Source organism: Odocoileus virginianus, chromosome 20 (genome assembly GCF_023699985.2).
Source record: "Odocoileus virginianus isolate 20LAN1187 ecotype Illinois chromosome 20, Ovbor_1.2, whole genome shotgun sequence".
Taxonomy (NCBI): Eukaryota; Metazoa; Chordata; class Mammalia; order Artiodactyla; family Cervidae; genus Odocoileus; species Odocoileus virginianus.
Genome location: NC_069693.1, coordinates 23,019,265 through 23,042,857, shown reverse-complemented (window position 1 = coordinate 23,042,857; position 23,593 = coordinate 23,019,265). Strand labels below are relative to the sequence as shown.

The 23,593-nt window shown below is 43.4% G+C and overlaps 2 long non-coding RNA genes across 2 annotated transcripts in view; one reads left to right on the top strand and one right to left on the bottom strand.

Moving 5' to 3' along the window:
• The window catches only part of LOC139029892 (uncharacterized), a 475,454-nt gene that overhangs the window by 439,655 nt on the left and 12,206 nt on the right, over window positions 1-23,593 (top strand). The window lies entirely within an intron of this gene.
• On the bottom strand, window positions 10,499-12,254 carry LOC110134215 (uncharacterized). Its single transcript, XR_002312986.2, has 2 exons — window positions 11,972-12,254; window positions 10,499-10,868 (listed from the first exon to the last, which is right to left on the bottom strand). It is a non-coding gene; the product is annotated as an uncharacterized lncRNA (long non-coding RNA).

The following is a 23,593-nucleotide window of genomic DNA, read 5'->3' as shown; positions in this document are numbered from 1 at the left end:
GAAAGTCTGTCTATTTTGACTTGATTTGATTTGATTTTTACGGTCTTTCCACAACCTTTCAAAGATCTGGAAGGGTCAGCCCTCCTGGCCTGAGAGCTGTGAGCACATTCACTCCACGGCATTTCTCCTTCTGAGCCCTGGAATCATTTCTAGTTTCAGAAGTATCTCTACATATTTTTAGAGTTAGGGAGATAATTTAAATTCTCAGGCTTAATTGAACCGACAGAATAGAGAATGGAGTGCTCCAGATGGAAACACTTTCTGAGTGTGACGACCTCCGAGTTCAAATTTAATACCTACATAATAAAGGCTTGAAGATAATATAATGGGCATTGTTTCTGTTGCCTTTTTTTTTTTTTTCCACTTGTGTAGCAACTTTACTGTTAGAGGAAATGGCTGGTGTTTTTAAATACAGGCTACATGAAACATCAAAAAGTGACCCCCATTAAAAGATATACTTTTCATGAAGAAAAGGCCAAGTCATTGATGAATAAAACACTCGGTAAGAGTTAAGTGTTTTTCTGAACGAAGGGAAAAAAAAATCTACAACTTTTCCTGGAAACTAGGCAGTTTCCCAGTTCATATACAAAGCTTCACTGAGTACCTATTCTATGCCGGGCATTCTACCAGGCGTTTTATGTCATCTCACTTAGATATGATTATCCACATTATACAGCTTGAGAAGAATGAGGTAAAGAGGGGTGAGTTTACCCAAGCTGACATGGAAGTGGCCCGAGAGACACAAGGTGCATGCCTGGTGGAATTGCTAAGCCTCCCCTGTGTGTAGGCCATGTCTGACATTTAGTGATTTTTGTCCTGCATCTTTATGCAGGGCGCCTTAAATGTCCTATACTTGGCTATTTTTAGTAACTTATGGAAGCTTGTGAGAGCTACTTTTTAAGCTGTTTATTTATTTACTCTTGTATCTGGCCATGTCAGGTTTTAGCTGAGGCACATGGGATCTTCAGTCTTCACTGTGGCGCTCAGAATCTTTAGTTGAGGCATTAAAACTCTTAGTTGGGGTATGTGGAACCTAGTTCCCTGACCAGGGATCAAACCCAAACTCCCTGCACTGGGAGTGCAGAGTCTTAGCCTCTGGACCACCAGGGAGATATCCCTAGAGCTACTGTTCAAATTTAACCAAGTGTTCTGTTCTTTTGTTTGCTATATCTGGCACCCCTGACATCTGGGTTGTAAGATCCCAAATCCAGAGATTCGCGCTTTCTTCTACATGAAGAAATGGATTTTTCTGGACACTTGACGAAATAATGTATGCTCTAGGCCTGATCTGTCGTAGTTAGGAGTAGTTAGTAGTTAGTTCTGCAGTTGCTGGGACTTGGGTCTCATCCTTGTTCCACCACTTGAAAGCTGTGTGACCTCAGGCAAGATTCGTAACCTCCCTGAACCTCGGGCTGCCTGGCTGGAAAGTGAGGATGTTGTAAAGTAAGAGTGGTGCCTACTTCATGGCATCGTATGGAGATTTAAGAAGAGAATGCATGTAATCAAATAACCCAGTTTCTGGCACATAGTAGATGTTCAAGAAATATTAGCTATTACCTTTATCTTCAAAATCATTCTACAATAGCTCTTCAAAAGCATAACTCTGCTCAAGCATCCTTTTGCTTTAAAACATCAACTATCTACAAGAGAGAGAGCAAATCCCTTAACTCTGTCTGTAACATCTTAGGCATACTGGCCCCACCAAACTTGGCAAGCTATTCCCTACTACCACTCATAGGAGACAGCCAATTAGTGATTGTCAGCATAGCCTGTTGAATACAGCTCTGAATTTGACTAAGGAAACAATTATGTTTTCAGACTTAAGTGTGAAGTCTTTTTCTGCCAAATAGGATGAACTGATAGTGGGTCCTTGGGCCTCCTTGTCCTTAAAGGTGGACTTTTTAACTGAAGATGCCAGATATCTTAGTATGTTCTGGGATCCTCTGAGCAAGACCACCACAGTGGAGTAGCCAAAATGCTAGAGAAAGTGTCAGTAGGAAGGTTTCTGTGAGGAAAAGAGTTAAGGTTTTGACTGTCCACCACCCTCCAGTCTCGCCACCCCTCCCTCTGACCAAGCCCGTTTGAGATCACGCCTCCTGGCTTCGAAGCAGGCAGGCTATAAACACTAAGGAGGAATTTTACTGGCCCATCCTCAACTCACTATTTTATTGTCTGGCATTTCCGCTACCTTCTCTGGAAATTGACAGAAACGTCTTCTATAAAACGGCGTTCGGCTTTGCAGGCTTGTATTCGCGTCGTCAGCGAGGGCCTCCTCCGTAGCTGCCCTGTCTTTTCTCGCACTTGTCACGCTGTCTCCTGGGCACCCTGTGTTCTTGGGAGGTGCCAGCCACTGGATGCTTCCATCGCTGACCTGGGAGACACGGAGAAGCTCCAGGCCCTGGCAGCACCCCCATGCATTGGGCAAACCCTTGAACCCCAGGACATGGGACTAGGCAGGAGATTAATTCAGAAGAGAGGGTGGGAAACCACCCAAAAGAGCCGGCATTCCCCCTACGAGAGAAAAGAAGCGGTAGGCCAAAGGCTCGCCTTAGTGAAAACCAAGGATACAAAACAGGCCTCTTTATAGACACATGACCTGCATCCCTGAGGCCCTGCTCTTTACGGATTCATGCACTGGCATAAGTTCTAAATTGCTGCCAGTTTCACAACTGTTTTTAATTTAAAGGCCTCCAGGCCATGATATTCCAGGGCAAAGAGAGATTTTTCGTCAAGCAGAGCAGAAGAACGAGATCAGAGCGCCCCCACGGCTTGCGACAGCCGACTTCACCTCCTCTGCTTAGGAAATCGTAATTAATTTCTCCCCATCTCCAAAACGTACTTCCATTCGGAGATAAGCGAGCATGCTGGAAACCACTCAGAGAAGGCTCCAAGGGGCAGAGCAGTCAAGCGCAGCAGCTATAAACATAACTTCTTTTTTAAAAAAAATAAAACAGAAGGACATCTCAGAGTTTTCCAGAAGTTAAGACAGTTGCAATCTGAGCTATAACATCCACCATCTCCGGAGGCCTAAGGACAGAGACGGGTGCAGTGACACCCCAGGACTGGAGTTCACACAGATGGGGAAGGCCTGACAAATCCCTTTGCAGGGTGGAGGGGGAAACACAAGCAAAGGCGGCTCACCGCACTTTACAGTAACCAAGTTGCGAAAGAATAGGAGAGCAAGCCAGGGCAATTATACAGACATTTTATTATCCACCGCTGCCTTTTGAAAGGCCAAGTAGGAACTTCTATAAGGTCTAGTTGGGAACTTCTTTACTTCTTCTTCCTCCCAGCTCCAAAGAAAAGACCAGAAGAATCAGGGCCTTGCCCAGTGTGTCCTGTACCTTCCTGACATTTAGAAAAGGCACTTTCCCTGGAGAGACATTTAGGAGAAGATGCCCCTCCTAGGCAGACTGCATGCCTGAAGGACTGATTCTTCCCGTGAATGAAGAAGTTTCCTGTCCCTCCAAGTGGCCCCTGCCCTGTGTTAGGACATGCCACAGGGCAGCCTGGCAAGTAGAACATCAACTAGTTTCAGCCTCCATTTGTCCCCTCAGCCAGGCACACTTACCAAACCCACAAAACCCCCAAGCATGCACGGAGGTCCTAACAGGAACAATGCCTCCAACACACTTGTGTGACGCATTGACCTTGTACAGCCGATTGCCTCTTTCCTCCCAACCATCAGAGCCTATTTTTCCCAGGACATTTTTGCCCAATTCCCTTTGAGCAACAATTGCATATTCACAACCAAGGGCACCAAAGGAAAGGAATGGAACTTGGGTTAGAAGGGCAAAATTTCACCCCAGCCCACTCATCGTAGATAACGGAGCCGGTAGTGAGGTGTGATGTTCAATAGCCCCATGCGGGCTTCCCCATCCATCAGAAAGAAAGCTGTGCTGCCGGCATCAGAACAGAGGGGTCTCAATCACACAGACAAAGCTGACATAAAGAGATGTACAGCTCTGAAAACAAAGCCACAACCTTGCTTTAAGCCCTCCTTGCACAAAGTGCTCCTGACATTCCCAAAGAAGATCATCATATAAAGAAACAGAATGGCACTGACTGTGTGATGCACCTAGAAAGACCAGGATGGCAGAGCAGAGCTCAGGTTGCCCTGGCAATGCCAATGTGAACACGCCCAAAAGGGTGGACAGGATGGGCTGGCAGAGGAAGCTTATTGGCAACAATCACCACCTCTCAACCTCCTTGCAGGAGTGGGCTTCACACCCACTCATGTCTTCTGTGTCCTCCCTTCAGCATCTGTGGCCTCAGGACCTGCACTGGCAGGCAGGGCCCAGAGACCAGGTGTTCTGGATCCTTCTAGTGAGTCTAGACCAGACTGGAGAGTAAAAGCAAAAAAAAAAAAAATGAAATAAGAGGATCCCTGGTGAATGGATCTGAGTCCTGAATTTCTTCCCAACGTGACTTTACATTTTCCCCACAAATATTTGGATCTGTGCGTAGTAAGTCAGATTTCATGGAGAAACTTGCTCTCTCGATGACCCCTGGGTCCAAGAGTTGGCTGGAGACAGAAACGACTGGCCAAAGCCTGGATGGATTCGGCTGGGCTCAGTCCCTGAAGGCTTTGTTCTTCAATCTGTTTATACAGTTTCCCGTAGGAGTCTGTAATTTTAATCAGTAAATATCTCCCTTGATTTATCACCTTCTATTGACATAGTGGTAATTCAAGCAGTGGAACTAAAGCTGGGCCTGCTGTGTGTTTTTTCCCCTCCTTGTGCCCGGCCCTTGTTTGATTTTTCTCCATCCTCTTAGGTAATTGGTCCGCCTCTGACACTCTCTGTATGACCGGCTGTGGTCAGGGGTCAGTGGGCTCCCCCTTCCAAAGAGCAGAATATTGTAACCAATCACAATGCAACCCCATCTCAAGTTGGCGAAAACCAGAGCAGACAAACCACAGACTGATGGGACCCAGTGGATTTTGTTTTTAAAGTAGAAATCCAAGATGCTTATAAAAAACACTGTTATCCTCTCTAGCCCCAGAGACAGTGTGGAGACTTAAGCTGCTGATTTAGTATCTCTGAGTTGAACAGGGAGATCCTCCGTCCCAAACCTTCTGGACCTGCCAATTTCCACATTAGCCAATTGATCCTCTGTAAACACCAGGTTGGAAAAGGCCTGGCACTCAGTTCTAACTTTGTATTAATGCATTTATTTATTTAGTATTTATGTTAGTAAATTGGTTTAAAAAAATATTCCTTAGGCCCACTGTGTCTTGATTTTAGCATCACATTTGACCTAAAATGATCTCCTTGTTGGCCAAGATAAAGAAACGCGGCTTTGCTAGTCATAGAGCTGGGTGAAGGTTCAAAGCTGACTTGATATGCACCAGAGTTCTGGGCTAAGGTGATCGTACTCATGTCCACAGGTAGACTAGAACTAAAAGGGAAGGCTTAATATTGGAGGACAGGGTCTAGATTCCCAAAAGATCTCAATGAACTGAAATGATGGGCTGAAACTTCAAAGGCCAAAATCAATGGAAAGTCCTGAACTTTGGTTCCCAAAATCAAATGACAAAGCACTGAACAAGGACAGTCTGTTTAAGCATAAGTTTTGTGAAGCTGTGTGTTAGAAGTTTAGGGGTGAAAAAATTCAGTAGGTGCTAACTGTGTGAATGATGGCTGCCAGATTACTAATAAAATCTTAGGTTGTGTTGGTAGGAATATGGTTCTCTCCAATCATCATCTCTCTAAACTTGATTTTCATTGAAGTTTTTCATCTTTTTATCCCCTATTAGTAACTAGAACCATGCTTATTTAAGTGTCATTTAGATGGATGGATGGATGAATAAACAGAGGCAAGGATGGATTACAAGGGAAGAAAGTGACCCACTGGTCAACACATGTCTAAAGTCCTGTATTGTGTTCCGTTTTCAATGCTGATTTTAAGGATGGACATTAATAAACTAGAATGGGTCAAGTGAAGAATGCCCAGATAGTGAAGGGTTTAAGAATCATCCCTAGGGGAAAGAGTTGAAGAAATTGGTACATTTAATCAGAAACAGGAGAAGGCAAGGAAGTCTTGGGCTTCTTTGGTGGTTTGGTGGTAAAGAATCCACCTGCTAGTGCAGGAGACTCAGATTCGATCCCTGGGTTGGGAAGATCCCCTGGAGAAGGAAATGGCTATGCACTTCGGTATTCTTGACTGGGACAGAGGAGTCTGGGGGGCCATAGTCCATGGGGTGGCAAAAGAGTCAGACATGACTTAGTGACTTAACAACAGCAGCAAAGTGGTCTTGGCACTGGGAAAGAAGAGAGAAATGTCATCTAGATTTAGAATTGCGAAGGCAGATGCACCTGAGAGGGATTAAAGCAAGTTACATATCTTTGGTGGCTACAGCTAGAAGCACGTGGTGGATTTTTGCAGGTACCTACTTGTAGTTCAGCTCAGAACAAAGAGGAAATCTCCACCAGTCAGAAGCGTTCCATGGTGTCAGCAGGGAAGTAGCCCGATTCTACCAGTGAATCTTTCTCTTTCTGATTGTCATAAGCAGCCCCCATCCAGAGCAGCTCCACCCCTCGGATGCCTCCACAACTAGCCGTCCGTTCTTCTTTCTCACTGCTTTACTTCAATAGTACTTTACATTAAATTTAGTTTACATGTCTGTCTCCTTCACTAAGTTACAAGTTCCTTGAGAACAAGGCCTGTGCCTTTCATAGTCTTTATACATAGTAGACACTCAATCAACATTTACTTTATTTGTTGAGTTAAATACAACCTGGCTGCCCCTTTGATTCAAGTCTAATACCAAAAAAAATTGTTTGGTCTAGTCTGAGATCTGTGGAAACACAGAGGCTCTGGAATGGCAATATACTGTGTTGGCATGCCTCCAGAGTTCTGTATTTGGGGGAAGACTCATCTGTGAATCCATTCTTCCCATCTCTAAAGTAAGGATACTTGTATTTTTGAGGTTTACAATGCTGTGTACATAATGTTTCATATTCTTTCAAATAGAGGTAACCTCAGAACTTAAGGTGCCATTATAATGATATATGTCACATTAAAGAAATATTTTCTCCTTCCTCTTTACCACCAGCATTCTTTTTTTGCTCCCAAAGTTCCCACTATGAAATCCTAGAAAATTCATTTTGGGACTTCCCTGGTGGTCCAGTGGTTAAGACTCTACATTTCCATTGTAGGGGGCACAGTTTCAATCCATGGCTGAGGAACTAAGATCCTGCATGCCACATCACATGGCCAAAAAAAGAAAAGAAATTTCATTTCAGTAAAATCATTTATCTGCTACCCATCCAAACATATATAAACTAGTGGAATCTCTTTTGCATATGAATGGGAGAGACCTTTGTTTTCCCTCTTAAGGGAATTAATAACTATTTGGGCTTTTCTTAATAATTCAAATCATGAAGTAGTTTAGTCTGGGGGATATACAGATTTCACCTTCAGATCATATTAATGGAACAGACTGTCTCAAATGTGCAGATAGACATGTTTCCATGATTTAGTCACGCCAGTGGTACAAATCCAGGTGGGGCCAAGAATGAAATGATGAAGATAGTTATCCTTAGGGTTATTCTGTTGGATGAGAAGAATCACTATGATGCAAGCTTTGTGCTATTTCTCATGATTACATCATTGCCTTCACAGTGCATTATATTGCAGGGTGGGGCTGGACCAGCACTTCAGTAAATACTTTTCTGGAAGCTCAGTTTTTATTAAGCTTACACTCCATCATGTTGCCACTTTCTTTCCCAAAGGTGGCAGCATTCTGGTGAATGGTAAAGTAAAAGGATTTTCAGAGAAGTAATTAGTAAAGTGCACAGAGGCTAAAAGGAAAAAAAAAAAAGACAGGCTATTAATCAATAAATAATAAAAAAAATTCAGTCAAGGACATTGTCCTTCTTTGTGTTCTTGGCTATGAGAGAAAGCAAGATTCATGAGGACAGGTCAGGTGACCACATCTTAGCTCTTATTTCTATATAATACAACATATAGTCATGATGATTGGTAAGTAGAATCAGTCATCCAGTCCCATCACTTCATGGCAAATAGATGGGGAAACAATGGAAACAGTGAGAGACTTTATTTTGGGGGGCCCCAATATCACTGCAGATGGTGACTGCAGCCATGAAATTAAAAGATGCTTGCTCCTTGGAAGAAAAGTTATGACTGACATAGACAACATATTGAAAAGCAGAGACATTACTTTACGGCAATGGTCCATCTAGTCAAAGCTATGGTTTTTCCAGTAGTCATGTATGGATGTGAGAGTTGGACTATAAAGAAAGCTGAGCACCGAAGAATTGATGCTTTTGAACTGTGGTGTTGGAGAAGACTCTTGAGAGTACGTTGGACTGCAAGGAGATCAAACCAGTCAATCCTAAAGGAAATCAGTCCTGAATACTCATTGGAAGGACTGATGCTGAAGCTGAAACTCCAATTCTTTGGCCACCTGATGAACAGAACCAACTCATTGGAAAAGATCCTGATGCTGGGAAAGACTGAAGGTGGGAGGAGAAGGGGACGACGACAGAGGATGAAATGGTTGGTTGGCATTATCAACCATCGATGGATATGTTTGAATAAACTTCGGGAATTGGCGATGGACCGGAAAGCCTGGCATGCTGCAGTCCAGGGGGTCTGCAAAGAGTTGGACACGACTGAGTGACTGAACTGAACTGAACTGAACTGAACTGAAGAAGGATAAAAAACAAGTACTATGGTTTCCTCCTATCTCTTCAGGCCTTCAGGTAGGGCTCTCAGATACCTAATCTTGGGTGTTCGTGGAGTAATTGCATAGACATTGATTTCTTAATGGTAGATGATGAGTTAACTCATCCCCAAACCTCTCTAACTAGGCAGGTGAGGAGTTATGAGTCACTGAAGTCACTCTGGGAATTGCATATTCTATTATTTATCATTTACATATAAATGAAAGTGTGAGCCTCACTGGAGAAACTGGCCCACAAGCAAGAGGAAAGAATAGAGTGATGGTGAAGGGATGTGGTAGCCCCTAGAAGATTCAGAGAATTTCCATCACCAAGAGCCCAGGGTCAATCCTGATAAAAGGATGAGAGAATAAATGAATAGTTGTAGGAACTAGAGAGGAAAATGTGGCCCAGGAGACACAGTGGCTAGAACGTGGCTTTGGTATTAGAAGAAGACAGGTTCGGAGTTTGAATCATTCCTTTATATGATATTATTTCAGCAAACGCTTCTTGTGCTAGATCAGGATATACACACCTACCCGTGCCCACAGGTAAACATAATAAGTGATGACAAGTTGGAAAAAGTGATATGAGGGAAATAAATAGGCTATTACGGGAGAGTACTGAGATTGGGAATGAAAGGATGGGAATCTATTTCAACAGACTAGTTAGAAAAGATTTCTAAGGAATTACTGTTTAAACTCAAACTTGAAAGCTAAGAAAGAACCTATCTGACAAAGAGAAAAAGATGAATGGCAGATGTCTGTGAAGGCCTTGAAGCAGGGAAGCCCTTGGCAAATTCAAAGAATTAAATGGAATGGTACTTCCATTCATTGAGCCCCAGTCATGGTCAGACCCTGGTTTAGGTGCTTTATATGTTTAAAAAGCATTTACTCCTCCCAACCCGTTGAGTAGACATTGTTGTTATTCCTAACAACAATGGGGCTAGTGTGTCTGGAACATAAAGGACCAAAGAAAGATGGCTCAGTATAAAGCTGGAAAAGTAGGCAGGGCCCAGCAGGGCTGTCAGCAGGAAAACAGAATTAATCTGATTTGGGTTTTCTGATGGTACCTCTGGCTGCTCATTGGTGAATAGACCAACACAGGGTGAAAGAGGAAGTGGAGGGGCCGTTTGGAAGGCTTTTGGGTTCTAGGTGAGCATAGATGTGGTTGGGCAGGAAGGTGGTAGAGGAGATGGCGGGAAGTGGTGATTTGAGGCAAGTTTTGGCCGTGTTGAGATTTTAGAGGCAGCCCAACAGTAAGGACACAGAAGGAAAACACATGGACTCAAACCTCATCCCAACTGCCCTCCACCATGACAGCGAGGGAAGGGAGAGAGGGTTGATAAATAGACGCTTGGAAACTGGAAGACATTCAGGCACCTAGCCAGGATCCTACCTCGCCGTCAATCTAAGACTTAAAATACCCATTGCCTGCATGTTGTGGTTTGGCTGCCCTAGTTCCTCTCTTGTTTTTTGGGTTTGTTTTTTTCTTCTGTCAAATGGACACACACATACACACACACTCCGGCACGCACCCTTCCTGATCCACTGAGTGCTGAGCAACATTCAACAATAAGGGTTGTCTCCATGCAGAGGAGAGAGATCTGCTACCCAGAAAAAGAGGGGGGAAAAATGAAGACTGAAGTGTGAAGACAGCTCACCTGGGGAAAACAGGTCCGGCTAACCTCAAGCTAATCATTAACTCTGCCCAAGGCCTTCAGGACACTCACACACTCGGGAATTTTAGGAGCCCGGAAACTCAGAGCAAAGTTTATTTTCAGAACACGGCCTGAAGAAGGAAGCAAAGGATAAACAGGGACCAAATGTTTTAATTATTTGAAATGGTTTCCACCCCAACACCATTCCCCAAGTGTTAGAAAGGATGGCCAGGAGAATTTACGGGAGGGCCTTTCCCCCCAGCTCTCTGCCATCCACGCTTGCACAGCCCCGCAAACCCATTGGCAAGACAGCCCCTCAGCAGGATGGGCCGGGTGTGCCCCTGGCTGCCTTGTGACCGTAGCCAACACCAGGCCTCGGAGCCCGGTGAGTTTCCCGGGCAGCCATCTGGAGCCATCCTCGCCTTCAGAACAGTAGCCGCAGTTGGTTCTCCAGGGACCGCCTCTGAGTTTCCTGCGATACAGTTCTTCATCTGGGTTTTATAGAGAACAGGGTCTTGACCCTGGGATGGAAGAGAACACAGCCTTGTTAGCAAACTGTCCGGGAAAAACTAAGGAAAACGAATGTGGTGGAGGCCGGGGAAGTCGGGAAGGGCTGGAGGAGGACAGGCCCGTCACCCGGCACCGGGCCCCAACAGACTCTCCGGGCGTGGCCTTCAGACCAGCAAATCAAGTCCAGATACCTCGCAGAGAGCCAGAGGAGAGGACAGACGTGTTGGGGAAAAAATAACTGCTAATATGATAAAATGCCAAGTGGATACGACAGGCCGCAGCCCATCAGAGATCACAGCAAACACAGCTCGGAAAAAGTACAAAAGTCCTTCAGCGTGAGGTAATGAGGCGCGTCTAATTATATTTTAGAAAGAAACAGCAAGAAATGCTTTCAAAGCCTTCCCCTCTTTCTTCCCTTCACAAACCAAGTCCAAATCCCAAACGGAGAGACACCGTGATTTCAGAGAAAGTGAGGAATTTCCGAGAGCATCACGGGAAACAAGGTTGTGATTTTCCCAGAACTGAGAAAAACTATCACACCAGCCCTTCCCCAACGGCTCCCTCTTCCCCTCCCCAAAAAAACTCCCATCAGGAAACGACAGGGGGAGGAAGAAAAAAAAAAAAACAAAACAAAACACAGGCAGCCCCACCATGAGAAATCAAGGCAGTCGAAATGACATTTGACACCGCCAGGCCACAGCTGAAGAACAAGGGAAAAGTTTTAGGGTGACTGTCACTGACCCATAGTCTCTCACTCCTAACCTTGCTCTCCAACATATGTTTCTCATTTCCTTGCTTATAGCTGGTCCAAGCTAATGATATGTGTTTTGGCCGAGATCCCGTGCTTGGCATACAGCCGGGCTTGTTCTCATTGTCCGGGCTACTTACAGAAACCTCTTTCTCTGTCTCTTTCTCTCTCTCAAAAAACCGGCTTGAAAGAACAGTAAATATGCAAAACAGCCCCCGCACTCTATACAGCTACCATCTTGAACATGGCCCCCTCTACCCTAACACACCCCATCAATAAAGGCCTAAAGAGAACGTCCACGGGTGAGGGGTATGCTCAACACAAAAGCAGTGGAAATTCAAACAAATTGGCCCATTAGAGTCTCACACGGCTATAAATACAGCTCAGCTCCGGCTATTTTGAGGGACGATGGCATGGGAAAGTTCGGCCTGGAATCTTGAGTCTGTCAGAGGAGACGGGTCTCTCCCGAGGCATGGGAAGAGGACGGAGCACTCGGCTGGCCCTGAGGAAGAGGGGCATCGATTCTGGTCAGTTCCAGGGCAAGGCTAAAGGTGGACGAGGGGGCACACACAGGCCTCGCCCCTGTTCTCCAGGGCCGCCGGCCTCGCCATTGGAGGCGTGGGCTCTGGTGTCACTCGGAGTGTCCACAGCCTTTAAAAGGCTGGCTGTGCCCTTTTGCTCCCTGGAGGTCAGTGGACCTTTGCAGTCTTCCTGAAGGCCTGGGCAGGCTGGTGGAGGAGGGGTGGGAACTAGAGTGACCCAGCGAGTCTGGGCAGGCCCCCGGCTGCAGCCAGCATCTCTGGCCAACCCAGAAGGAAATCCCGAGAAGCCCACTTTTTGCCAAATAGACCCCAAAGTATGGTGCCTGTTATGTGTATATTTTAAAATCAGGGCACAGTCATGTGAATTTTAGGAGATGAGGACCCAGCAAAATAAGTAGGCAGACAATGCATATGCAAATGTCAAGAACTGCTTCACATTTCCCCTCAGGGTGTGTCAACAGAAGGCAATTAACTGCTAACAGTTAGGGATGAGTTAACACGGAATACACATCTCCTTCTGTATTGTGCTCCTGCAGACTTGACTTCCTGAAGAACACAGACCACCCCTTGCAGTGTCACTGCTGGGTCTGTTTGACCTAGGTTCGTGGACCCCATATCAATTCCTCTTCAGAAAGCATGCCTGGGACCACTTTGGATTTACTCATTCAGTTAATAAGTTTGAGCACCTACTGTATACCTACCACCCGCCATGGCCTGGAGTCACACAGACACAGACCTGCCTGCCTGGATTTTCGATCCCAGGGGTGCATTTAATCTGCTTTTGACCCTAGAGTTTTCTGGAGTGCATATCCCATTTTGCCCAGGACAGTCCAGTTGATAGCTGTTGTCCTGGTATAGATATTAATAGCACTTCTTTTAGCTCTCCAAAGTGTCCCGGTTTGGATGATGAATTCCACGGTTACTCCGTCTAGAGTTCCTCTCTCTGAAGTGCCTTTTTGGGTCTGAAACCTAATCCACAGAGAGAAACATGCAAAAATATAGCGTCCTCTATTTTAGAGGCTCTTTGGAACTTGCAAAAGTTAAGAGAGGGTTTCCAAATTATCAAGAAAATGGCTTTAGCTGATTAAATTTTAATTAGTTCAAGAACAGGCTCTGCGGCATCCTGGGCTTGAGTCCTTGCCACATGCTGTAGTCGGTTCTTTCATGGCAGACTTGTCTGCTCTGCATTTTCCATGATGTTTCTGAAGCCTCAGAGTGACTGCCCTCTTCCCCCGTGCAGCGTGGGGACAGCCGGAGTACACGAGGGCACTTGTCCCCATACAGCCGGGAGGGGAAGGGCCAATTCAGTTGCCATGACAACACCCTTTCCTGAAAACCTCTGAGTGACACTTCCTGGGGAGACAGGAAGTAAGGACAGGAAGACACCAAGGTCACTCTCTTCCCATGTCCAGCTTTCCCCACCTCCCAGACTTGTCTGATAGTTGACCTTTTCTAGCTCAGCCTTTCTTCTCCGATTGCCATCAGCTTTTGTCATGGGGGTAAAAGCAACCAACTGCTTCTGTCCCCTTCTTCACAGCCAGCCAGTGAGACCCCAAATAGTTCAGTCATATGCCACATGGAAGCCACGAGGGAGGAAGGATGCTTCAAAAATTGGGTGACTGATTCCAAAGTGGGGAAAGAAAAAAAAAACACTGAATCAACTGCTTGCACTTTTGTAATCAATGTTATTATGACAATAATAATTCAACAAATGTTATTGAACACTTACTGTGGGCCAAGCACTGTGCTCAAGCTTGGGTATAGAGTATTGAACGAAATGGATAAGGTCTCTACTTTCTTGGAGCTTACTTACAGTGTCCCAGGGGAGATGGACAAAAAAGGGATAATCCCACAATAAATCCACACCTGCAGGTTGTGGTGAGTACCACAAAGGGAAAGTACAGAGTGTGAGAGAAAGTATAAGGAGAACTAATTTCTATTTGAGTGGGCCAAGGAAAGTCCCCCTAACAAAGTAACTTTAATCTAAGACCCAAAACATGAGTAAAAAGTAAACAAAGAAGTCCATTTATGTAGAGTCCGTAAGTCTCTACCATATTGGGCATCACCTTAACACTTTACTAAAATATTTCACTTTGAGACTAGAAGAGTTTTGGAATTATGACTGTCAAACCTACATGTTGATAACCTGCATCAAAAATAATGCAAGGGGGTAAAAATCCCTCCCTTCTGGGTTGTTAGTTATGTGTGATGTTCCTGGTGCAGAACTGCATACAGAAGTGTATAAAGTACTCAGGGCATGGCATTCACATGTCTAGAACTATTTTAGCAAATGTAGGGTCTCTCATATCTGAACCCCCAGCAACTAGCATGATTCAAAGTATTATCACCAGGTAGTAGTTTTGTGCATTAAGTGCTCAATATACATTGAACGAATAAAGGAATCATTGAACCAAAGACTTTTATAGAAAGTCTTCTATGGATTAGGCCCTGTGCCAGGTAATTTCACAAATACCCTCGAATTTCAACACCATAACATTATTGTATGCATCTCAAGGCTGGGATTCTCATGTGCTTAGACTAAACTAGAGTTCTGAAAATAAGTATAATACATAACCCTAAGGATATCTGGAGAAGCAGATAGAAGAGAAAATGCACTTCCAAGAATATTTTGAAATAGCAATTGAAGGTGCAAGCCAATGAAATGAAAAGGTACAGTCACAGAAGTGGGATGAGAAAGTGTTTAGAGGGAGAAGTGTGAGGCAAGATGGATGGGCAGCATTGCTAAAACCTGAAGCTCCTGAAACAGCCCACAGAACATTCTATAGACGAGTATGATGCAGTTGGATTCTGTCGTCCTTGGGACATGTGTTGAATACACCCCTAAGAGTCTAGGAGTGGGAGAGTTGGATTTGGAGAGAATGGAGATAGAATTTGGTGGAACATTTAAGTGCAGAGAAGCTTCAGAAACTATCATGTTAAAAGACTGGCATTTATGGGGCAGGTGGTAGGTAATATGGCTGTGTTCTGAAACAAAGGTAATGAGAGTAAGTATGAAGTCAGAAGTAGCTCCAAATCTCACTGGCTTAAGAAAGAACATTGGATAAAGAAGGAAACCAAGCAGATGATTTTATATTTTAAGAGGTTCCTCTAGTCTGAAAGAGGCAAGTCTTACTGTGAATGATTTAGACAAAAGCAAGTTTCAACAGAGGTAGTTTATTTCATCAATGATGGCAGTGGGAAACAGTCATTTCAGGGTCGGAAATCTCTACATTTTAAAACCACTCACGTTAAACTGGGAATGAATGTGAAAGGGAAATGTCTGCAAAGGTTCAAGGGGGTCAGAAAAAACCCGAAGGCAAAAATAATTGCCCCTTGTAGGGAGCCGTGATGTTCCAGAGGATTTTCTGCAGAAACGGGCATGGGTTTAAACCTGCTGCTCTTCTGTTGAATTCCTGCAGTTCCCTGAGATGAGGACAAGTTCCATAATTGTTGTAGCTTTATTGTTTTTCTTCTACAAACCTATTTGTGAAAGTGCCATAAAATTGTCTTACCCAGCACTCTCAGTTTCAGGAAATATAATACACAGCAGATCAGGAGAAATTATTCTTTTTTCTCCTCCTATTCCACAGCCTCTTGGCACAAGTTCAGCATTGAAATGGTTAAAATATCAGCACATTTCACTGGTCTTGGGTTACTCATAAACATTCAGCAAAGCAATTTCACTCAATCGCACATATTAACTGCTTAAGTTCTTCTCTCTGAGGATGTGGACTGTTATTTTATGCCAAAAGTCCTGTAATTAAGTTTGACATAAGCGCATGGATTAAATATGTGGTTGTGGGGGGGGGCTGTGGGTGGAGACGCGGAATGGAAGGTTTTCTGTCCTCGCCTTTCTACCATATGGAGACTGTAACCAAATAATGTGCAAAAAATTTTAAGAGAATTTCCAACCTTATTACTCAGAGTTGTTTATCAGGTAATTCATAAGGCCAGTACAGTTACAAAACCAGTTTTTCTTTTCCCCCATTTAGCACTAAGAACAACAACAAAACATTCCCCTCACAGCAGCCGTGGACCCTCATAGGCGAGTCTTTATAAGGCAAAGAACAGAACCTCTACTAGAAATTCTTCCAATGGGCAGGCGACTGTGGCTATAGTTTGGAGCTAATTTATCAAACTGATCTAATTCAGGGTTATATTTTAAATGCTAAAACCATGATGAGAGTGCTGTGCACTGCCGTTACATTGCACAATAATACTGTACATCAGTTACATCAAGGCAGGCAACATTGGAGGTACTTTGTTTGAAAGGGACTTTGATTCTGTCCAGATTTTCCTTGTCTGAAGGGTCTTCAGGTGACTCTGAAAAGGCCTGAATCACGTAAGCAGCATAATAACAAATTTACTTTCAACTTCTGGCCACATACATGAAGGTTTCTTGTGGTTTCAGAGAGGAATGCTCTTGTTCCTCCCTTCCTAAAAACAGCTGAAAATAGCTTTTTCAAATGTTTGAGAGAGAAAACATCCTCCTTGCGTTTCCCCCAAATCGGAGGGAGCACACAGGAGATTAACCCTAAAAGGGAGGTTGGGCAGCAGGCCACCTGCCAACTTCCCTCCTGGTGAATCTGCTCCAAAGCTCTTGCCCAGTTCCAGATCTTTCTCTTCATTGGTTTAACCGAGTTGGTGGCTTTCTTGGTGGCTTCATCTGCTACAAACTTCTTTAAAATATCAAGAAATGTTCTTTCAAATCATCGCCTGTCTCGAGTTCTTTATCCTATTGCTCTGAAAAATGTCACTGCAGCCATCCCCAGCTGCCTTCTGATTTGTCTCCATTTCTCTGAACTCAGCTCTGAATCTTTTCCTTTTGGAAGGCTATCGTCAAGACTGCTCACAACATTGGAAACCCTGTAAATCTCCATGTTGCGCTGACTTCTGGAGTGGGTTTCTGACCATTTTCGCATGTCCATTTTAATTTTATAATAAGTAGCTCATACTGAGTGCAGAGTTGAGATAAAGCCTTGATATTTGCTGCACAAGAGTGAGAATAATTTACTTAGACTCAATGCAACCCTCTGTATTCCCCATAATTTGGGGCAATATCTACCTCATCATTCAAAAGCCCATCCCAAGCCCTTCAGGAATACTACTGTTTCTTAGTTTATCTTTCTTGTTTTATAACTTTTATTTCTGCTCATTAAATTACATAAGCCTGTTACTAGGCCCACAGCCTTAATGTCTTCCAGGCATTCTGCATTGTACTCTACTTTATTATCCCTAATTTGGTACAAAATATAATTACCTTTGACTCTACTATCCGTGTTGTTGTTGGGAATTGTCTTGGTCTCTTAAATGGCTTTCACTTTTTCTTTGCTATCTTGTGTAGTCCTTTCTTTTCCCAAACCTTACTCTCTAGAGGATTCAGTTCATAAGATTTTCCCGAGAGAGGTAATGAAAGGCAAAGCCCCACCCCAGAGGTGTCCTCTTACTTTGATCATGAGGAGCAGGAAGAAAAAAACTCTCGTGGTTGGCCACTCATTGAGTCCAGTCCAGTGACTTGAAATTAACGGGACTAACCTAGGTCACTCAGAGGGTTGGGCGCTTTCAGCTTTCTAACCATGTCTGGTTGCTTTTGTCATGGACCCACATCCATCATTTTATCCTGTCATTGTCCAAGTCCTCCATAACAGCTCCAGAAAGAAACAAAATCCAGTCACTTTAGACTAGGCACCAGGCTGGGTTGCATGTAGCTGATTTCAGTGGGGCCAAGTGTGGTATATTAAGAATGCAGTGGCTCTGGCGTAGTTGTGTAATCCCTCTTGGAGGCCTGTTGAAACCTTTTCTGCACTTGAGCCTTTTCACATCTTGGTTCCTGAATAAGAGCTTATCCCCTTGTTCCCTCTGAGACACTGTCACATTTTGTCTCCAGGCTGAGGTCATTCCATCGTGGTCCATGCATTTCTCCCAAGCTTCTTGTCTTCTCTCTGACATACTTGCAGACCTGAGAATTTGTTAGGAACTTCCGAGGCCTCTGCTCACAGATTTCTGTATCTGACCATAACCGCATTGAAGCGAATGGTCATTTTCCCTGCAGTTTGTGCAGAGCAGTTTTTGGTTCGTCTTCTGGACAAAATTACATACCCCCAGTCTTGTTGGTAGGCTTCCCAGGTGGTGCTATTGGTAAAGAACCCACTTTCCAAGGCAGGAGGCTCAAGAGACATGGGTTGCCTTCCTGGGTTGGAAAGACCTCCTGGAGGAGGGCATGGCAACCCACTCCAGTATTCAAGTACCCCATGGACAGAGTAGCCTGGTGGGATCCAGTCCGTAGGGTCGCAAAGACTCAGACGTGACTGAAGCGACTTAGCACACACATGGATGTTGGTAGTGTAATAGTTGGTTGTGTAATAGTGCAGTGAATAAGAATGTAAGCTCTGAAGCCTGACCACTTGGGTTCAAATCTCAGCTCTGACATTTATTAGTTGTCTGACCTTAAGCATGTTAACTTAACCCTCATGACTCATTTGCCTTCTCCGTATAATAGAGAATAATAGTATCTCTGTCTTGGGGTCACTGTGAGGATTAAACACATCAAGAGTTAATGAGAGTGCTTGGTGCATGGCAAACCTTCAATAAGTGTTGGCCGAAGTCCAGATTTTCTGAGGAGTCTCAACTACTCCTTAGCTGTTTTTGGTTTGAGATGAACTGGTCCTTCAAAGATCTAAGATGCTCAGCCTCTTAAAGGGATAAGGGTTGAGCACATCCCTGGTGCACTTTACTTGGCAACATTCAAGCACAACCTTACATCAAAACTGATAGTCAGCATGTGACTCAACCTCTCACAGCCTAGTGTTATTTAAGGACAAGGAGACTAAGGAAATGGAAAAGTTGGTGTGAAAATAATCATAGGACTTCATTTCAAAATTCTTATTGTTTCCTCTGCTGCCCATGGATAGCAACTACAGAGTTCTTAGGTGTACTCTCTGCAAAAGCCAGAAACTCGCTAGGGTCTCAGGGTGGGCTACCAGGGTCTGCAACCCCCAGCAAGACTTTCAGCCAACCTCTTAACCTTCACTGCCAAAATGGGATGATTCACCACCATGCCTACCTCACAAGACTATTACAAGCCAACAAGAGAGTATAAACATATGGAAATATAATCATTGTTATTATGAAATACATAGCTTCTACTAAGTCATCTTGAAATCAATAATAATACTTTTTAAATTAATTTATTTCTTCATATTTATACAGAATATTGCTAAGTACCCTTGGAGTACTCTGTCTCTCCCATCTCATTGTCCAAATTCTACCCTTTCTTAATGTCCAAATTAAGCCTCACTTCCTCTGAAAAGCCAGCCCTGCACATACACACAAACACAACATTAAACTTTCACCGTTTTGAACTATTAGCTCACTTACCACTGTTGTTTTTACTTGCTTTGGCATTTGATCATCAATTCAAGAAGTTAGCAAACCTTTTTTGTGTTGGTTCAGATAGTAAACTTCTTAGGTTTTGTGGGCCATACTGTTTCTGCTATTGTAGCCCAGCAGCACCTGAGACAATTTGTAAATGAATAGGAATAGTGTTGTGTACTGATAAAACTTTATTTATAAAACAGGTAGGGCCCAGAGACTGTAATTTGACATTTCTAATCAATAGCCTGGCTTTATTGTCAAAAGTCTTTATTTGTGCTCTTTTTATCTATTACTCGTTTAGATCGTCAGAACCTCAAAGACAAGACTTTGTTAGATGTTCGTAATGCCCTATTCCCCACTTCTCTGAGCCTAGCACCTGGTTTACTACATATATGTTAGGTTAGACTGTTGTGTGGGATATTTTTATGAACAGATGAACTTGGGAAACCAAGCCAGGCCAAGTGCCCTGAAGAGTTAAGTCAAGAAAAAGAGTTGTGTAGTCCTAACAAAATTGGAGGTGGCCATCTGCACGTCAAACACACAAATGTGGAAGAAACCTTGCCCACTGATCACTGTCAAATCCTGAAGGGAAAACCTATGGAAAACACCTGAAGACCACATGTTCCTGGAACCTGAGTTCTGTGCATGAGTAATGCCATAGAAGGCCAGGAACATGGGGAGTCTGAGTCTTTCTAAGGACACAATTATAACTGAACTCACAGACGTTCTTTAGAGGCCATTCTTCTTCTTCATCTTAAATTTAGAATAACTTCACTATCATCTCCCATTTAGATTCATCTCAAAATAAATATTTTTATTTGTAGAAATATCTCACTCCAGGAGCTAGTACAATAGTAGCTTAGAGCATCAGGGCTTGGAGTGATACCTAATTCAAATTAGGAGCCTTTGAGTATGTCACTTAACCTCTTTAGGCTTCAGTGTTTCCGTCTATGAAATGGGAATTTTGTGAGGATTAAATGAGTCCAGGTATATGAAGAACTTAGTATAGCGCTCAGGACAGAGTAAATGTCCAGTAATTATTAGCATCTATGATAGCAGCAAAGTCACAGAGTAAAAGGTAGTTCTTTAAACATATGACCCAGGAATTCCACTCCAAAGCATATACCCAAGAGAAGTGAAAACATGTCCACATAGAAGCTTGCATACAAATGTTCATAGCAGCATTGTTGACAGTAGCCAAAGAGTTGAAACAACCCCAATACCAATCCACTGTTGAATAGAGACGGTCTATCCACTCAATGGACTGTTATTCAGCCACAAAAAGCAACAAAAGACTGAAACATGTTCCAACATGAATGAACATTGAAAACACTACGCTAAATGAAAGAAGTGAGTCATGAAGGCCACATATTGTATGGGATGAAGTGTCTAGAACCATCAAACATGTAGAGACAGAGAGTAGATCTGTTGCCAGTAGCAGAGTTGCCAGAAGCTGGGGTGGGGGTGGAGGGGCCATGCACAGGTTAGGGGAGGATGAGGGGTGCCTGCTAATGGCAATGAAACTTTTGGGGGGATGATGAAAATGTCCTAAAAATAGACAATTGTTGTCATTGTACAACTCTGTGAAATACTAAGACCACTTTAAAAGAGTCAGTTTTATGGTAAAAATTATATCTCAATAAAACTGTATATTTTTTAAAGGCATTTCCTTTAAAAAAGTGAATTAACTTATCTGCCCTAATTAAAAAATAATCTGTAATATATACCTTCTTTGCCCTTGATATGAGCTAGAAGTTTATAGTTTAAGCATGCCATTTTTAAAAAATGTGTTATGGGCACATATATTTTAATTTCAGATTAGTTGTCAAAGTTCATATATCCATAGTGTTTAAGTAAACTTAACAAGGACATATATACATAACCTTCATTTATAAACTCTAGTTAGTTATAAGAATTACTCAAAGTCAAGAGCCGTGTGTTAAGGGTCTGCTGTGTGCTGGCGCATTACCTAGGACGTAGGGACATAGGAGAAGTAAAGTCCTAGAGTCGTGAAGCTCAGAATTCATATATATGCAGGTTTTTTTGCACAGCATACCAACCATGATGATTTGGTCATGCTCCAGTTTTCTGTAGTTTATGTCATAAGAACAAGGGGATTTTTCCCCAGTATAAATCATATTATCATCTTATCATCATGCCTTTTCAAACTCTTCTCTCCAGGGCACACCACCCCCATCCCCAGCTGAAAATATCAGTTCCGGATTCTAGAAATTTCCATAAGTTCAGGATCCCTAAGTTTTACATAAAGAAAATATGCACATATGTACAGCCACCAGGCAATGTATATATATATAGATTGCATTTTCTCCCTAGAGAACTTGCAGTAAAAGGAGCCTCAAATTTTTATAAACATAAAAATCCCCTGGGGAGGCTTGTTCACCATGCAGATTCCTGGGCCTCAGTCCAAAGAGGTAAATTCAATAGGTCTGAGAAGGGGCCCAGGAGACAGAGTGTTTAACAAGCACCCAAAGTCACTCGGTGTGAGAATATAGGAGCCACACTTTGAGAAACACTGCTCTCAAAGGTAAGAAACCAATGCATTGCCGACTGTCTATTGAGCTCCAGCTTTCAAAGTGGCACTGTCTAGGCACTTCAGAGACATGTAGACATATAGTATCTCCCGCAAGGAGCTCATAATCAAGTTTGGAAAACTTGGAAGACACAGCATGATAACTCCCTGTATACCCTGGATCATCAATAACCAATGAGTGACTGAGACCCAAAGGGCAGGAAGGACTCAGAAGAGCTGAACTACTCTGTGAACCCAGCTGGTAAAGAAGTACAAAAATAAAAAAGTGAAGTCGCTCAGTCACATCTGACTCTTTGCAACCCCACAGACCGTAGTCTACCAGGCTTCTCCATCCATGGGATTTTCCAGGCAAGAATACTGGAGTGGGTTGCCATTTCCTCCAAGAAGGAGACAGATCCCTCAGCCTAACCTTAAAAGGTAACAGTGACTATAAAGAAGAAAATGTTAAGGATCTGGAACAGATAGTGAGGAGATTTGTCTCAGAGCAGACGGCTGTAGTATGTTTTCATGTGGAGCAAAAAGATGCCCCCGCTTGGTATAATTTTCTACTTAATTCTGCTGAAAGGATCGGAAGGATAAAGGTCAATGCGGGGCTTATCCTCTACTTGTCTGAAAGTGAATGTTTGAAGCACTGAGAAAGAAATTCATAAATAGAGATTACTGATGAAAAACTCTTGAGAGAGAGAGAAGAAAAGGAAGAAAAAAGGAGGGAAGAAGGGAGGAAATAAGAAAGGAGGAAGGAAAGAGAAAGCTACCTTTGTTGGCATATCCCATTTCACTGCTGTGCATTGGCAGAACGCTACCGGTCATATAAAGACCCTAAACTATTTGGTTGTCATCACTTGTCTTATAAACTAGCCTCCTCTCTGCTGAACTTCTGCGTGCTTCGTGGGTCAGATTTCTGCTTCTGCGGAGGTGCTCAGCACTATATGTCTAGGATACTGCCGGAGAGCAGACGCCTGAGTTCCTATCTCAGTGGTAAGTGCTCAGACTGCAGGCCCAGCTTTGGAAAGGCCGAAGATGCTGACCAGCCATGCCCTGTTCTCAGGACATAATTAATGTGCTATTTTTTTTTCATCAACAAAGATTACTAAAATACTGCATGATTTCCTTCAAAAAATGTGACCCTCCCTTTCCTGTCTCATTTTTCTTTTCCTGGATCTGAACATGGTTTCCATTGGCCTCACAAAAACAGTTATTTCTGTTCATTTTCCTCAACTGATCTCTTAGTCCCTTGATCTCAAGGAGTTCAGAAATGCTAAAGAAAAGTATTAGCAGAGATTTAGGGGCTGCTTCTCTCTTCTCTAAAACACTTCTCCTCCTCGTGAGGCCAGTGGCTTCTTCTTTATCCGACCTCATGGCGTTATGTAAAGCCAACTCACTAAATAATGCCATAGGAATCTTAATGACTAGGGTCATTTGGCCAACAACATTACACAGTTTTTTCCTCTCAGAATTCAAGCATTTAAAATTATAAATATCCCATCCAATTCAAATTTAATTACCACTGCTCAAACTTTA